Raw genomic sequence first — 16,027 nt, 5'->3', positions numbered from 1 at the left:
GATATGCATATAACATATTTTCTTTGTCCAGTCATCCATTAACAGGAACTTAGGTTGCTTCCACCTCTCGGCTGTTAAGAATAATGCTGTGATAAAGATAGGTTGCAAATATCTCTTCAAGATCCTATTTTTATTCCTTTTGGATATATACTCTGAAGTGGAATTATTGGATCATATAGTATTTTTAATTTTTTGAGGAAACTTCATATTGCTTTCATCATGGCTGCACTGTTTCATAATCCCATCAACAGTGTACAAGAATTCCAGTTTCCCCAAATCCTTACCAGCAATTGTTATTTTCTTTTTTTTAAAAATGATGGTCGTACTAATGGGTGGCAGATGATATTTCATTGTAATTTTAGTTTTATTCCCCTGATGATTAGTGATGTTGAGCATCTTTTCCTATGCTTGTTGGTGATTCATATAACTTCTCTGAAGAAATATTCATTCAGGTCCTTTGTTCATTTGTAATTGGTTATTTGGTTTTGTTGTTGTTAAGTTATAGAAATTCTTCATATAGTCTGAATATTAACCCCTTATAACATATATGGGTTGCAAATATTTTCTCCCATTGCATAGATGATCTTTTCACACTATTGTTTCCTTTACTATGCAGAGGTTTTTAACTTTGATGTATTATCTTTGCCTTTTTTGTTGTTGCTGTTGCTTGTGCTTTTGCTATTATATTCAGGAAATGACTGCCAAATCCAGCGTCCTGAAACTTTCCTGTTATGTTTTCTTCTAGTAGTTTCATAGTTTCAGGTCTTATATTTAGGCTTTTAATTTATTTCAAGTTATTTTTTTCTACATGGTCTAAGATGAGGGTCCAACTTCTTTCTTTTGCATGTGGATAATCAATTTTCCCACCATCAATTGTTGAAGAGACTTTTCTTTCTCCTGCATGTCAGTACCATACATTTTTGATTACTCTGGCTATGTAATATGTTCTGGAATCAGGAAGTTTGAGGCCTCTAGCTATCTTTTGTTTTGGTTACTTGGGGTCCCCTGAGATTTCATAAAAATTTTAGTTTTTTTTTAATTTCTGTAAAAAATGACATTGAGACTTTGGTACAGGTTGAATTGAATCTACAGATTGTTTTGGGTATGACAGACATTTTACTAATATTAAGTCTTCTAATCCATAAACACTAAATTTTCTTTTTTCTTAATTCAATATCTATCTACATTACAAATAACTCTTTGTCATCAATAACTTCCTCCAATAAGATTACAAGTGTAGTTAGCTCCCCTTTCCTTTTAAATTTTCCTAACAAGAAATCTAGGTGGACAACAGGGGAGTCAACAAAAAACATCTTTTGGTGCAAGTGAAATAATACCAAACATACTTGCTTACATGCTGTTGCAAATTTTTGTATTTGTTTTATTTAATTACCTTGTTTTCCCACTTAAATAATTAGCAGAATGTTTACTGTCAAATAGACCTGGGAGATCTAGTCTAATCCAATACACAAATGATGAAATAAAAATTCAATGTGTTTGGTGACATATAGAGAAAACATACCCAAATAGGGGGTCTAAGATAATAAGACAAGGCATATGCAATAGAACAGAGGAGAAACTCATCAATGGTAAAAAGTGCTCAGGAGAGGGCCAGCTATGGAAATGATCTTTAGGTTAAAACCTGAGAATACTCACTGAGAGAATCTCCTTGCCCTTCCTTCCAGCTTTCAAGTGTTGCTCTATGAAAATGTGATTTTTAAAAGTTGCTGTAGACTTTTTGCAAAAACCAAAACAGCACCTCTGACATTGAGTTGCTGAGTTAACTAAACCTATAACCATGCAACATCAGACTTCCTGCTATATGAAATTTGTTGACGGACCTCTTTGCTTTAAGTCCCACAAATAAGCAAAAATGTTCTGAGCAATACAGTTTACTACCTGATTGTTAGCATAACAAAGAGCTTAAAAATCATTTCTCTGTGATCTTGGACAAGTTTCCTAACCTTGATGTACCTCTTTTCTCACCCTTAACATGTGGAGAGTAATAATATTTATCTCATAGCTTTGTTATAAGAACTCAGTGAAACAAAATACATAAAGTACTTATGTTGGCACACATAAAAGGCTCAATAAACTTGAGCTGGTACTACTTTTATTCATGCTGTCTACACTCCCTTCACTTTATGTTAATTTTCCATTCTTAGTGTTTCCAGTTTCTCTCCAGCAATTCCCTCTTGACTCCACATCAATCAGTCTTTAATCTCCACTACTCTATGTCAAGGTCACTAGTGACCTTCATATTAGTAAATCTAATCGTCAATTTTTGGTTCCATTTTGTTTGATGTATCAGCAGCATTAAACAGTCAATCACTCCCTCTTCCCTAAAATACTTTCTTCATTTGTTTTCCAAGTCATTATGCTCATTTTATTTTCCTTTTACTCTTCTGGCTATTTCATTTACGTTTGGTTCCTCTTTATTGTTTCTGAAACCTCCTGCCTATCCCGACACCAAAATCAAAAATGAAAACATAGCCTATAGCAGAAAACAAAAGACAAAAAAATCCCACAAACTTGTGTTTGTCATAATACTCCTCATTTCAAGAAATGGAAATTCCATAGCCAACTGTCCAGGTAAAAATACCTGGAGTCAGCCTACACTCCCTAATTTCTCTCACATTCTATACCTAATCTATCAGTGCATCCAATTGGTTCTATCTTCAATCACAGCCCATGAACTACAAGACTAAGACTTCCTAATCCAACCAGTGATCACGTTATCCCCAATTATTGGAATAGCTCCATCTGCCTTTGCCTTGTTATAGTCTATTCTTAATGGAGCAGCCAAAGTGATCAAATTAACATGAGAGGTAATCATGTCACCCTTCTGCTAAAAATACCTTAATAGTTTCAATTGCCAATCAGAATTAAAGTCAAAGTTCTTACAATTATTCCCATAATATACACCTGAATGATAGCCTCCAATTCTTACATCTTACTACTCACTTCCTCAGCAGTCCACTCTTTGAATATGTGAGACATATTTCTCTCAACATCTTTCTCTAGTTCCCTCCAAACCTGGTTCTCCAATTTCCATAAGTCTTTACTCAAATTATATCCCCTGAGTGAAACCTTCCCTATCTAAAAAAAAAAATTAATTCTGTGCTCTTTTTTTGAATACTTCATATTTCCATTCCATGCTACATGTTTTTTTCTCCTTGATACTCATCAGCATCCTATAAGCTATGTATTTTATTTATTTTCTTGACTATTTTTTGCTTTTCCTTGTAGACACTTTTCGTTTTGTTCACTGCAGTATCCTCAGCAAATGACACATTGATTTTATTTGTTGGAGGAGTGTGGTACGGCCATGGGAGGGATATTTTAATTCCCTTGTTACTTTTAATCTAATATAATTATTAGAGGTTATAATCTATAGAAGTCTCTAAACAATGCATGGTTATTAATCAATCACTAGAAGTTCACATAACTCAGTGATGTAAGGAAATGATTAGATATCTAGATAATGATTAGATACCAACCCTACCTGGTGGGGATATAGAAATACACTGCCTGCTTCCATGGGATCAAGAGATGGTAGAAAATCAACTCCCTTTTGGCCTTGCTGGAACTGCGAGGGGTGAGTTGGAGGATTCTTTTGGTATATTTGCTGACCCTTTGTTCAGAGAAAGCAGGCTTTCCTTGGAGCTTATTTTTATCTATGCCTATTGGTAGCTCTGGGTTCTGCAGCATCCTGTTACAGAGTTATAGGTAGCAATAAGAAAACCCAAGGAACTTCCTGCAGTGTCATTCCTCAAGTTCTGAGGTTCTGGATAGTTTTCCTTCTTCTTTCTACCTTTCAGAGTCTTTTTACACTTGTTTGTTGTGTTCTGTACAGGGTTTTTTAGCTGCAAGGGAAAGGAATAAGCTGCTTCATCTTGGCTAGAACCTTAAGTTCTGGGTTGTTTATATGTTCATTGTCATCACCTTATAAACATTTATTGTCGTTAATTTTCTAATACTCTTAAGAAGTCTTCATTTCAACACGTAAGTAATCTCAACCACCAGTTTTCTTTCTTAGAAATCTAAGAAAGTGAGGCCATGCGCGGTGGCTCACGCCTGTAATCCCAGCACTTTGGCAGGCCGAGGCGGGCGGATCACGAGGTCAGGAGATCCAGACCACCCTAGCTAACACGGTGAAACCCCGTCTCTTGGCGGCCGCCTGTAGTCCCAGCTACTCAGGAGGCTGAGGCAGGAGAATGACGTGAAGCAGGAGGCGGAGTTTGCAGTGAGCCGAGATCGTGGCCACTGCACTCCAGCCTGGGCGACAGAGGGAGACTCTGTCTCAAGAACAACAAAAAAAAAGAAATCTAAGATAGTGAAATAATTTATATATAGATCCATTATAACCCTTGAGAAGAGCTCATTTCAAGGTTTTCCTAAACATATTCAAATGTTTAATATTCATTTTGTATGTATTATATCTTCTGTTTTACAAAAGCAAACTTCTATCACTAGTCCTTTTAAGTTGATTTTCTTTTTTTAGGAAAAGAGATATGTGGAAAGTAAAGGGTGGTAAAAGTTCTTAAAACAGGATTTTTCCCCCCCTAAGTTCTTTCCATTGGGAGAATTAAATTTAATGATATAACTTTACATCTACATTTATTTTGAAATAAAAATAAATGATCACCAAGGACATGAAGCTTTTGAATATGTTTTTTTTCAGAAAAGGATATGAAGAATCTTTGAGGTTATTTTATTAATAAATAAAATAGAATTATAATTCATACCTTTCATCTAATCTCATGAATACTTATTTTTGCAGGAAAGAATTAGAAATACTTCCGATTCATGTAATATCGATAGTTAAAATGCTAAATGTTCTAAAGATTCATATATACATAAATATGAAAAGCATATTAAAAATCAGTGAGTAGGCCATGACAACATCCCATAAAATCAAGAAGTGGAGTCAGGAACTAAATTATTAAAAGTAAGACATGATGGTAAGAAAATTCATCAAATTACTAAGATTTGAAAACCTAATTGAGAGCTGAAAATGTAATACTTAAAGGAATTACAGACTATATTGAAAGGAGCAAGTATCTTTGTGCTAATGCCCAGAGAAATACCAAATGAACTCCTTGACCCATACATTTACATGACTTTGTATAAGCACATTTGCAGTGTCCAGAATGTTAATGTACTAGAAATCAGACAGTGATTTAAAATATAAATATGAAATTCATTTTAAATATGAAAACATTTTATATCATTTTGGTAAGCAGTATTCCTGGATTTTCTAAGACAATTATTATTTGAAATATTCTGTCTAATGTTATTCAGGCATGTGTTGTACATTTCAATACAGAAAAACATTCTCTCATTCTTTCTTTTTAGTTTTTGAAATATTCCTCTCTCTACAAAATCCTTGGGTGCCGTTTAGAAAAAACACATACATTCTTGCAACATCTGCTGCCAGACACTGAAATTCTATGTGTACAAACAAAACCTGAAATTCCTCAGAACCAAAACTACCACAATGTAGACTTGACAACGTTATATATTTAAACATAAAAATATTATTAACATCAAGATCATTCATTTTTAAATGCTATTTCTTTATTCTCCATGTCGAAGAATTTTTTTAATAGATTGTGAAATTGATTTAGTGGGTTTTGCTCAGCATTTAAATAATGAAATAATGTAGACAAGTGTAGAGTATAATGGAAGACAAAAATATACCAGAGCTCATCACACACAGTAAGGGAAACATAATTTCATAAAAATTTATTTAGTTTGTAAATGTATTGAGTTGTGATTTAATTATATTATTTGAGCAAAGATTTATATCTGGCACTAAGACATTCAACTCAAACTTTTACAGTCCTTGTGCAGGTAGAATCTGCATCATAGATAGATTTCAGCCACTGGAATTGGAGACAACTGATTTGGAGATGTGCTGTGAAGAAGTGAACTATAGATAGTGAAGTCCTTGCTGATTTGAGTTTTACTAGTGTACCGGGCAGGTTGAGTTTGAAAGATGATCCAGAATGAACAAAAGCATTAGATGGAGGCTTAGGCTATCTCCCACTCAAAGTACAGTTCACACACAGGGGTAGGCAGCACAGATAGCTGTTTGCCTATGTCAGAAAGGATTAGGTACCAAAAATGAGCCCTAAGTATAATGGAAATGTTTCAATCTTGGTTAGAAAACAGTGCTCAGTGGTGTAGAGGCAGTGACATATTGAGTACCTGAAAGCTGGGGCCTCTGAGACCATTTGCTCTCTCAGGATCAGGAGTCATATATTTCAGTGATTGTGGCCCAATGGTGTAAATCTTCACAATAGATTTGAGGGCATGCTGATCACCTAAGAATCACTTGTCAGACAGATAATGGAAAGCAGTGCGTGTTAATACTGAGATTAAAGACTTTGGTAACATGGCTACTGGACCAGGTAGCTTTTGATTCAGAGAATGTGGAAGAGATTTAAATGAATATGAGCAGGCATATAATAAGTGTGGTGGGCTGCTGCTTCTACAAGCTATATTTGATTGAACTTCTGAATATCTTCAGAATTACTGAGGCCAATCAAAGAAATGAAAGGAGAATTGTTGGTTGCCCTGTGCAAAGGAAACCAGGAGAGTATCAGTTTATTTCATGGCACTGGTCTTAGGTCTCACCAGCAAGGGCTGGGGAAAGCTTGTCATAGCTGTGAAAAGCTCTAGCTGACACTTGGCTGGCTTTGGGAAAGCAAAGATGATACTCATTTCAGCCTTCTCTGTGTCTGTTCTTCTAAGCTTTACAAGCCTCTAGCACTCATGCAACCACAAATTATGGTTTCTGTAATACCCATTCTTCCCAGTGTATTTATTAATTGAAGAATATTTTTATGCGAGCCTGTGACTGTACAGACCTGTATATAGCTTCTGAACATAGCCGCAGTAGTAACCATAGAAGGGCACTCTGGTTCTTGCCCGCTGTTGTTTCCATGAATCTTTCTTAGCTTGTCTGTGAGTTAAATTGCCTATGCTTTTAAATCCATCCTCAACTGAAAGCCTTTTGCTTCAGATGGGACCTAAAGTCCAGAATTGCCTAGTCACACAGGAGTTGGTTTTGGTTGTCTTTTGCTGCATGCCCTTTAGAGACCCCTCTACCCCATTACTGGCAGCAATGCTCTGGCAGGGACCCCAGGTCTTCCCTTTCCTACAAGGAAAAGGAAGATCCACACAGTAGAAGTATTTTGAGGCAAACAATGCAACAGTATTAGAAAAATGGTTGTAAAAATGCTTCTGTTATATGATCATGAAATTTGATTTCATGATCACATAACAGCTTACCATAAAAGCAGAGAAGCTTGTGTTGACCATACTTCTTTTAGTTCAGAAAGTCTTAAAGAAATATTCTTCTATTCTGATGGCTGTCATTAATGCTATAATAGTACACTGCCTTATCAATTTTAGAGTCTAGAGAACATTTCCTGAAATTCAGCAGACTTTCTGGCTGTGTCTTTTGTTTATATAATACTTTATACATTGACATTTAGAAATTTCTATTTGCTTGAACTCAGATGGTCATATATTACATAAAAGAAAATTAGAAACGATTGTAACTTTTCCCAAGTCAGGGAAAATTCAATATCTAGTGCATTGTGCATTTTTCCTATGCACCATTAAAAAATACATTTCTAAGTTTCAATTGCCTTTCTAACTTTACCACTTGTAATGATGATAAACTTTGTGATTTTCTAGAAGTAATCCTGATTATAATCCAATTCAGCCATTTGGTCTTACATTTTTATGTTGTGCCACAATAATATGGGTGATCTAAGTTGCTAGAAGGTGTGCTCATATTTTATACATTGCCTTTATTTTAAGTATATTCTTTCAAGATTCTTATTTTAAAAAGTCACAGTAAGAAATATTAAAAGTAGAGACCAGGAAGTGAAAAAGATATAAAGTCCTCAAATGTGTGATACAGACAGTAGATGGGATTTTTGAGGATGAATTCAAAGAAAATATAATGATTAATAGTGATGAAGCAGGACATTGCCAAATATGTCATTTTTTAGTCAAACACATTATATGAGGTGGAAATTGAACTTTTGAGGCTTGTGTTAACATTCTACTGTTCAGCTTTATCAAGGCAAGGAACAAAGGGAGAAATATGCAACAGCAAAAGGACTGTAATGTGATAAGACTGTCATCAGCTAAATATTTCACCTGCCTGCTCTCCACCAAAATGACATTGGTTTTAATACAGTAATTATTTGGGCAAGATATGGCCCTTATTTCAAAAATCCATTTTATATTTAGTCATATACCTTTTGTGGATAGAGACAGCAGTTGGCTTGGCACTGTCTTAGTAATATATCTTTGAATCCTTTTGTTTGTGGTCTGTAGCAAGAGCTTGTTGTCATTTCTGCACAGTACTGAGACAAGGCAAAGCCTTTCCATTTTTCATTACTAAAGGAAGCACAGTGGTGTGATAGAACTGGTTTAAAAAATCTTATTTGTGAGAATAAATCAAATTTTAATTTTTTCTGCCTCAACTGATCATGCAACAGTCTTCCCTTCACACTATAATTATGCTTTTGCCATCATTTTTTCATACTATTTTATTATTTAAGGTAGCTCTGTGGATACCTGTTCATTTGTCTAATATCTATCCACTAATTACCTACTATGTGTCAGACACTTTTTTCATACAATATTGAATATAAGTATTAAAAACATTTGTTAGGTGGCTTCACAAATGTTGATTTAAAAAGATTCTTTATGCGTGTGGTTGAGTGAAACAAAGGAAAGCCACTTCTTTTCTTTGTTTCACTCTTAACTATAAGAGTGAAGCAGAGCAAGATTTCTGTTTCAGTACTTAGAGTAACCAGTGAGAAATAGAATTTGTTTCTGATAAATAATGCTTGAAATGATAGAAAGCAAAACCTACAAAATTTAGCAAACTGCCCTAATAATGTGTTGGATTGCAAGAGATAATAATCCTAACAACCTCTACAAACAAGTTTTCCAGTGTTTTATTGAGCTGCCAAAATTGTCTTTCTGAGTTTGACTTTGGCTCACTTGTGGATACCTGCACTCTAAGATTTAGCCTGCTTGTCAGGGCATGACTGTCTATCTATCTGTCAGAGCCACATGTTTCTGAAGCAGACCAACCTGAGATCTTAAAGACAGCTTCTTATCAGTGAAAGAGTATGTTAGATCTTATATCATATAAACATTTCATTATTGGAGTTTAATTGTACGAATTTCTTATTCAGGGTTTAAAGAGCATAACAAAGAAATTCCTACTTTGTCATTGTATCTCTCACAAAATATAATTATTTATATTAGATTAATATTTCAAGTTTCTTTTAAAATAAGAATTCTTGTTTTATTTTAATATTGGCTTTATTCATGTCAATGGCATAATCTTCTTGCCTATTAAATTCATTTGAATTAAGTACTGTGTTATTCCTTTAAAGAAAATAAATCAGGCCATCTGGGCCTGATTTGAACAAATAAAGCAGGTTTAAATAACCTAAATCTGAATGGATTGGGAACTAGCATTCAAAAAGCAACTGACACATCATGAGATAGCCAGATGGCTGACTTTGAAACATAGTTAAGATCTTAAGCCTTTATATCTTGCCTTTAAAAGTATAGTTTTCCTTAATTCTAAGTTTCAAATGTTAGTATCTGCATCTATTTAGTTTTATGGTTTTATTTTTTATATCACCAGGCACATTTATCTTATTTATTGTAATTATGTGTTGTTATATGTCTTTTCTAATATATTGTATGCCTCCTGCTGGTGGCGAGGATTGTTCTCATGCTATTTCTCTATCCTTTGTGCTTAGATAGTGCCTGGCAATCATGAAGCCTTAAAAATAATGTGTAGAAAGTACAAATTAATACTTTAAAAATGATAAGTATTTTCTCATGGTTAAAGAGGATTATTATGTTGCAATTTACTATTACTCTCTCACCAGCTTGATATATATGTTTTCCCCTGAAATTTCAAGTTCATAGAAGAATAAATTCAAAGCATTTTTTCAAGGTGGGGGCTTCAAGATGACTGACAAGAGCAAGACATCTGGTATTCACCCCTCCACAAAGAAGAACCAAAATAGCAAGTAGATAATCACACTTCAGATAGATCATCTAAGAGAGAATGCTGGAGTTCAACAGAGCAGAGACAGGAAATACCTAAGACAAGGGAAAGACGGAAGTGAGGCAGCTTGCTTGGCTGGGATTGGCTGGGAGCCTGGAGAAGCTCCCCAGTGCCAGGAAAGGGTGAGTAAGTGGTGAGTAAGTGAGTAAGTCCACATTCACACTGTGGACTCCTGCACCCCTCCACCCTTGTGGGCTCTAAAAGCTGCCTGGGGACCACAAGACAACATTGCTTCAGAAAGGGAGCTCATGCTGATCTATCTGAAGTGTGATTATCTACTTCAGCATGAGCTTACCCACACACCCCTGAGTCCCAAGCAGCTGCAGCACAGTGCTATTTTGAGAGCACAGGCTAGCCAGACTCTATTCAGTTTTGGGGCACAACAGCCCTGGCATCTCCACATTCTTAGGACAGAAGTGTAAGCCATTGGCAGCAGTCCACATTCCCACTGTAGCTATCCTCAGTAGCAGAACCCACACACATTTAACAGTGCTCTGGGAAAGGCTACCCTATTGAAGCTGCCACCTGGGGCCAAAGCACATGTTCCACAACTGTTTGTTTACAGCTACTGCCACTGAAAGCAACCCCAGCCTCCCCATCAACAGGGCAGCAGCACAATAGCACAGAAGCCCAGCTGCTGCGTCCCTTACCTGAGCCTTCCACCAGGGGCCTGGGGTTTACCCGACTCCTCTCCACCATAGCAAGCAAGCACACACACCACTGGGGGACCTGAGGACAAGCATGCTCCACCTGACTCTACCCTGTCCCCACATCCCCGCTCATGCCTAAGCATGCCTTCCAGGGGCCTGGAGACTGTCATGCCCCATCCAACACATGATTGCTTCTCCTGGGGCCTAAGAAGGAGCCAACCCAATCCACCACTACCACAACAGCTGGCACCCATCTGCATATACCACCAGTGGGCCTGGGGACTGGCCTACGCAGCCCAAGGCAGTTACTGCCAATGTGAGTGCAGACTGCTTGAAAGTGACATATAATCCCACCATTGCTATTGCCATTGTCCATGCCATGTCCACTGCTCAGGGACCCAAGTGTCTGGCAACCCACACAGCCCACAAGTGCCACTGCTGGCACCGGAGCAAGCTGCCTGGAGGTCCAAGAATTGACCTGCCCAGAAGTGCTAATATTGGTGCCAGGGTACACTACTCTGGGACCCAAGAACATGCATAGTAGGCCCACTGAGTCCACCACCGGGGCCCAAGAACTGGCCTACGTAGGATTCCTCATCCACAGCAAAACTTCACCATGGCCTCCACTGACAACCACACCCTAAGACACTGAGGAAACGTAGACCCTACTGACACTGTGACATTGTTTACAGCTGAAAAAATCATACAAAGACTATACTACTGCATGTACCCAGAATCAAAGCCTAAGTGCCCTACCCACCCAACAGCATAGACACATCTGGAGGAAAAAAATCCTCCCTCATGAAATAAATTCCATAAAAGAAATTCAAAAGTGACTGATCAACCAGAGGTGCAGATGTAAGGGCACAGGAGAAGGGCATGGGAAAAACAAGGAAACATGACACCTCCAAAGGAAACAAATATCTCTCCAGCAACAGATTCCAACCAAAAATAAGTCTTTAAGACATTAGAAACAGAGCTCAAAATAATAATAATAAAGAACTAAGTGAAATACAGGAGAACTCAGAAAAATAATCCAAAGAAATTAGAAAAACAATTGAAGATAGGGATGAGAAATTTACCAAAGAGATAGATATCATGAAACAAACAGAAATTCTGTAACTGAAGAATCTATTGAATAAAATATGAAATAGATCCAGAAGCTTCAATGACAGACTAGATCAAGCAGAAGAAAAAAATTCAAAAGTTGAATATAGGTCTTTTGAAGTAACTCAATAAGACAAAAATAAAGAAAAAAGAATTTAAACAATTGAAACAAGCCTATGTGACATATGGGTTAGCATAAAGTGAATTTTGGGTGAACCAGAAGGTGAAGAGGAAATAAAATTGATAGACAAACTATTTAATGAAACAATAGATGAAAATTTCCCATGTCTAGCGAGAGATTTGGGCATCCATTACAGAAATGAAAACCCAAAAGTTGGTTTTGTGAAATGATAGACAAAATTTATATACCACTAGCTAGACTAACCAAGAAAAAAGAGAGAAGACCCAATTAAATATAATCAGAAGCAAACAAAAAAAGACTAGGTGTATGATACTGATACCATGGAAATACAAAAGATCATTAGAGACTATTATGAACAACTACATACTAACAAACTGAAAAACATAGAGGAAATAGATACAGTCTTAGATGCATACAACCTACCAAGATTGAATCAAAAAGAATTAGAAAACCTGAGAAGACCAATAATGAGTGATGAATTTGAATCAGTAATAAAAAGTCTCCCAAAAAGGAAACATCAGGACTAGATGATTTCACTGCTGAATTTTACCAAATTTTCAAAGAACATAAATTGTCCTCAAACTATTCTAAAAAATTAGAGGAGGGAATTTTCCCTAACTCATTTTATGAGGCCAGCATTACCCTGATACCAAAACCAGACCCGTTCTATGTTCATGGATGGAGATAATTAACATCACTGAAATAATCATACTACACAAAGCAAACTACAGATTCAATGCAATTCCTATCAAAATACTAATGTCGTTTTTCACAGAAACAGCACAGCAAAGGCAATAATCAACAGGGTGAAACTTGTTGAATGGGAGAAAATATTTGCAAACTATTTTTCTGAAAGAAGACTAATATTCACAATATTCAAACAACTCAACAGGAAACATAGATAATTCCACTCAAAAGTGTGCAAAAGGCATGAATAGACACTTCTTAAAAGAAGACATAAAAATGGCCAACAGTTATATGAAAAAAAAGTCAACATTACTAATTTTATTTTTACTTTTTTGACAAATGTCCATACTGTTTTCTATAGTGGATGTTCTAATATACTTTCCCACTAACAGTATATAAGAGTTCCATTGTCTTTGCATCCTTGCCAGCATCTGTTATTTTTTGACTTTTTAATAGTACTCATCCTAACTAGGGTAAAATGATATCTCATTGTGATTTTGACTTGCATTTCCCTGATGATATATAAAAAACTGAGAAAAATGTAATACAAAACAGGCACAAAATGAGAAGAGAACAAAAATAAGAGAACTTTACATTTGTAAGGCATTTTTCAGTTTATTAATCATATTCTTACAAGTTTTCTCATGTTATCTTTGCAAAACCTCAGTGGCAAAATAGGAATCATTCTTCTTGTTTTATACAAACTGAGTCTCAGAGAAAATTTAGAAGTCAATTCATGCCAAAAAGAAAAAAAGCTAATAAATGGAGGAAGCAGGGTTCAAACACATTTTTGTTATTTTCAAATCCCTTCATTTTTTTCTACCAATAGGTGCTACATTTCAGGAGTAGATGTTCTGCAGAGGACCAAGCAAACAGGGTAGATCCTCATGTTGAGACTACAATAAGAAGGGAATAAAAATGTTAAAATGTACCCTAAACATAGTGCCACAGAGCTTAATCTGACTGTTTCTGAGCTATTATTAGCAGCAGTTTGTGCTTCTTCAATGCTTCATTTTTTATCATTTCCCTACCCTTAAATAGACACTCATTCTTGATTGACACATTTCTCTACTCTTACATGAACGTTTCCAAATTGAGTTTAAAAATTTTCAAACATTGATTTCTTTCTTTCACATCTTTTGTGAAGTTTTCTCTTATCTTTAACCCCACATTCAAACCTAAGTTGGGAATTCCTTACCAATGCTGAAAGTGTCTTATATTTTGTATTAGTCAGGGTTCTCTGGAGGGACAGAACTAATAGTGTAGATGTATATATGAAGGCGGTTTATTAAGGAGTATTGACTCACAGGATCACAAGGTGAAGTCCCACAATAAGCCATCTGCAAGCTGAGGAGCAAAGAAGCCAGTCTAAGTCTGAAAACCTCAAAAGTAGGGAAGAGGACAGTGTAGCCTTCAGTCTGTGGCCAAAGGCCCAAGAGCCCCTGGCAAACCACTGGTGTATGCCTCAGCATCCAAAAGCTGAAAAACTTGGAGTCTGATTTTGGAGGGCAGGAAGCATCCAGCACGGAAGAAAGATGAAGGCTGGAAGACTCAGCAAGTCTGCTCATTCCACTTTCTTCTGCCTGCTTTATTCTAGCGGCGTTGGCAGCTGATTACATGGTGCCCACCCAGACTGAGGGTGGGTCTGCCTCTCCCAGTCCACTGACTCAAATGTTTATCTCCTTTGGCAACACCCTCACAGACACACTCAGGAACAATACATTGCATCCTTCAGTCCAATAAAGTTGACACTCAATATTAACCATCACATGTCTATTTCCAGAGCATACATACCAGTAACACTTTAACTGTATTTATCTTTCACTTAACTATAAGGTCTTTCAGTTTGTTTTATTTAAGCATCAAACAAACAATATGTATGCCAGGGACTGTGTTAAATGCTGAAGATACAAAGCAGAGGGCAACTACCTCCTTATCTTTGACAAATTGAAAACCTAGTGGGGGAAAACAGACACACAGATTATTCAATGCAATGTGGAGGGCGCAGAGGCAAAGACTTGCAATGAATCTTTAGTGCACTCAGTGCACAGGGGTCAGGTGCAACTTGATTTCTCAACAGGAATGCCAAACTTTTAACTACACTCTGTAGCCCAGGACCCTGTGTCTGTTTGATAAAGTCAAAATAGACAGGTATTGCTTGAAAGTCAAGCTAGATGCATTGAATGGCAACATACAGAGAAGTAGCCAGGATCTGCATCATGTAAGCCTTTTTAAAATCCCACCTCGTTTGAAATTTCCATGTATTGAACAGTGTAGATACTGCTCTATAAGAATTAAAGGGAAATCTTATTAAGCATATCAGTTCCACCAGGGAAATCTGAATAAAGTAGGTTAAATACATTAATCTCAGAAATTATGATGCAAAGTTGATAGAACCCATGATTTTTATTTTCCAAAAGATGATTCCGATGTAAGACGAATAAAGAATCAATGCCTTGGTAACATTTGGTTTATTTTAAGTGGGTAAATCATAGGTTCGAATTATCTAGTAGGCAGATCCTTTGGTTAGAGGGGTGGAGGGAGAATCTGAAGGGTGCAAGCGAGACTGGATGATCTTCACTTTGAGAGTGCAAACCCTGAAAAGCCTCAAAAACTTGTTGTTCCAAACTTCTATGAACAGCTGCTTGGGAGCTGCAAGAAAGCTCACCATGACCTTATGCCTATCCACAGGGAACTGCTGCTTAGAACTGCTATTATCCCACATGGAGCCCGCTCAGAAAGCTGGCAACATCCCATGAGCACAAATAAGCATCAGAGAAATGCCATCTCATAAACAGGCAGAAGCATTTGTGAACACAGCAGTAGGTCTGCTTGTCCACACTTATCTTGGTGATTATAAGAATTATTCTTATATCCCCTTCTTGGGCATCTCTTTTTACAGTGATAATCATTCCCACACTACTCTGGACAGCTCTGAAACAGATCCAGAGGCCACCCACCTCCCATCTCCGGAATGCTCACTCAGGGACCAGGTATCCCTTTGACCAACATACACATCTTCTTCTCAAATCAGTTTCTCCACTTTTTTTTTTTTGCCTTAATTAAACCTTAAAAATGTTGTTCCTCCCATTCACAATTGCTTCAAAGAGAATAAAATACTTAGGAATCCAACTTACAAGGGACGTGAAGGACCTCTTCAAGGAGAACTATAAACCACTGCTCAATGAAATAAAAGAGGATACAAACAAATGGAAGAACATTCCATGCTCATGGGTAGGAAGAATCAATATCGTGAAAATGGCCATACTGCCCAAGGTAATTTATAGATTCAATATCATCCCCATCAAGCTACCA

Source organism: Pongo abelii, chromosome 14 (genome assembly GCF_028885655.2).
Source record: "Pongo abelii isolate AG06213 chromosome 14, NHGRI_mPonAbe1-v2.0_pri, whole genome shotgun sequence".
Classification (NCBI taxonomy): Eukaryota; Metazoa; Chordata; class Mammalia; order Primates; family Hominidae; genus Pongo; species Pongo abelii.
Note: the sequence above shows the minus strand (reverse complement) of the source record.